This window comes from Oryzias melastigma, linkage group LG23, assembly GCF_002922805.2.
Source record: "Oryzias melastigma strain HK-1 linkage group LG23, ASM292280v2, whole genome shotgun sequence".
NCBI classification, from domain to species: domain Eukaryota; kingdom Metazoa; phylum Chordata; class Actinopteri; order Beloniformes; family Adrianichthyidae; genus Oryzias; species Oryzias melastigma.
In genome coordinates this window covers 22,415,304-22,418,392 of record NC_050534.1, presented here as the reverse complement: position 1 = coordinate 22,418,392, position 3,089 = coordinate 22,415,304, and positions in this window count along the sequence as shown.

Here is a 3,089-nt window from a genome sequence, read left to right as displayed (position 1 = left end):
TGAGGATCATCAGAGCCAAAGTAGAGTTTCAGCTTCAAGAAACATCCTGAAGATGCAGAACCTCCATCATTCTGTCCCCTGCAGACCTTCACGCTCCTCTGTGACCTCCTCGTGGAGGAGCTCCTCTGTGACCTCCCCGTGAAGGAGCTCCTCTGTGACCTCCTCGTGAAGAAGCTCCTCTGTGACCTCCTCGTGAAGGAGCTCCTCCGTGACCTCCCCGTGGAGGAGCTCCTCTGTGACCTCCCCGTGGAGGAGCTCTTCCGTGACCTCCCCGTGGAGGAGCTCCAGAAGCTGGTCCTGATCACAGACACGAGGAAAACTGAAGACTCCTTCTGGTGGAGAGGACAGAGATGCATCATGGGAAATAAATGAGGAGTTCTCCTAAAATATGTGTCAAAGTCAAGGCCCAGGGGCCGCATCTGGCCCTCGGGGTCTTTCTATCCGGCCCTCCAGATCATTTTATTTAGTTATTATTAACAGTCTGATGTTATCTTGTAAAATTGTGACAGAATATATTTAATGGAGAGAAAATCGTTTTGGATATTAATACGTTATTTTTTATATAAAGTATTATACAAGTAAAAAGAAATTGATGAAGACGAGTCTGTCAGTGATGAAGACGAAGTCAGTGATGAAGACGAGTCTGTCAGTGATGAAGATGAAGTCAGTGATGAAGATGAAGTCAGTGATGAAGATGAAGTCAGTGATGAAGATGAAGTCAGTGATGAAGATGACTCTGATCCTCTTCTGATCTGTTTTCATTTTTAGCCCAAATCTAAAACTCTGTCCTTTTTTGGACATAGTTTCTGCAGAGCGGCAGGAGATCATTATAAATTTACTTCTGAGTTGTGGGCGGGACTGTTGGAGCTTTCCCCTCCCTCCTGCTGAGAGCTCTCTGTTTTTGTCCGTCTGCTCCTGGTTGATCAGATTCTTTATCCATGTCTCCATCGTCAGAAACATGTTGAGAGTATTTTCCTCAGACGTCTTTAATCATATTCATAAGCATAGAGACATCAAAGGATTTGGTAGACCACATGTATATGTTTGTGTTTGAGGTTTTCCAGTTATGTTGTTAATAGAACCCAATATTTATAAATGATATTTTGACTCAGAAATGTGGAATTCTTCAGGGATCATTTAAGGACATTTTTACTTCTGATCTAAACATAAAATCGAGTATTTGTAACTAGAGGATTATCTGATGTCGGTTAAAGCAGGGGTCCCAAACGCAGATCCAGACCCACATAGATCCAGACCCACATAGAACCAGAGTTTTTATTCCACCGTTCTGCAGTCTGAACTATGACGGGAGAGAATATTTACTGGTTTAATGATTCACTTCTCCTTTATTTCTTTATTATCGTCATTTTTCTTCCGTAGGTTTATTGGACATCCAGCTCTACAGCTGTTTCAGCTGTTAAAACACTCAGCTCTGTGATTGCTGAGAGGAGGACACGCCGGCTGCTGCGGCGTCATCGCAGCTGTTTTCCGTCTGCGCAGCTGACGGCTCTGAGGGAAGCAGAAGACCTCCAGGTGGTCGGGGTCATCCCCTTCGCCGTCACGTCTGCGTTTAGAAGAACTCACCGCCGTTTCTCTGAAGGATCTTCTTCAGTCGGCGCTTTTGGAGTCAGAGATTTCACTTCATCAGATGTTACGTTCTGCCTCCATGAGAACCGGACTGATGTGGTCCACTTTCTTGGTCCTTGTGAGAACCCGAGCAGCAGAGTTCTGGATCAGCTGCAGGTTCCTGATGGATGTTTTTGGTAGTCCTGTAAAAACAGTTACAGCATCAAGTCGACTTTAGATGAAAGCATGCACTAGTTTCTCCATCAGGTCTTTAATCCTGGAGATGTTTCTGAGATGATAGCAGCTGATTTAGTGACCGTCATCACGTCATGTCCTCATTGTTTCTAACAGAGCCTGGATGGGTCTCGGTCTGCTGCTGTCATGTGTTCCTGTGTGTCGTCTGCGTAGCCATGGTAACAGCTGTGGTTCTAACCTGGCCCGGTAGAAGAGGCCCCAGGATGGAGCCTTGGGGAACGCCACGTGTCGTTTCTGTTCGCTCAGAAGTTTCCAATATGCAAATGCTGCTGATGTGTAATCAGGTCGTCGCTGTGAATGAGGAACTGTTCTTAACTGACCTGCACAGCAAAGGTCAACAAATCACATATTTCCTGTTTTCTGAGCCCGTTTTGACCCGGTTCAGTTCTGCCTCCGAGAGTCGCGGGCTGGAGCAGCTGAAACACTTCAGTCGGAACATCTCTGTGGTTCTGCTGTCTGAAGACGGAACCACAGCAGCTTTGACCCCTGAGGACTTCAGCTCAAAACACAATAAACAAAGACACAAACACAAGGATAACACACACAAACACAAGGATAACACACACAAACACAAGGATAACACACACAAACACAACACGCTTAATGTACAAAATATAAACAAATATAAACAAATATAAACAAACACAACACACTTGATGTACAAAATATAAACAAATATAAACAAATATAAACAAATATAAACACACTTTTAATACACACTTTTAATACACAGACATGCACACAATACATACTTGATTGACATTGATTGAGCCAGTGTGTTTTGTATGAATGTTGAATGTGTGAGTGTTGTTGTTGTTGTTGTTATTATTATTATTTATTATCATTATTATTACATTTATTATTTTGTTTTTTGTCTTGTTTTTATCATCAAATTAGTTTGGTTAAGTTTCCACTGCAGATATTTCTTCTCTGCCATTCTTGGTTGTATCTGTTATTTTTTTGAAAAGGAGGACCCTCTTGAAAACGAGATGTTTCATCTCAAGAGGCTTTATCCTCCCATTCTTGATTTCAAATGTTAAATAAATAAAATAAAAATAAACATACACGTAAACAACCAAACACACTCCTAACACACACTCATCACACAACTAACACACAACAACAGCCCTCCACCTTCACCCATCAGTAGTTGGGATAGGCTCAAGCAACCATGTGACCCCAACAGGGATTTGGGGGTCAGAGAATGTTTAATACACACATATAATCGTGTTTGTGCTCAGGCCAGAACTTGTATTAAAATGTCAAAT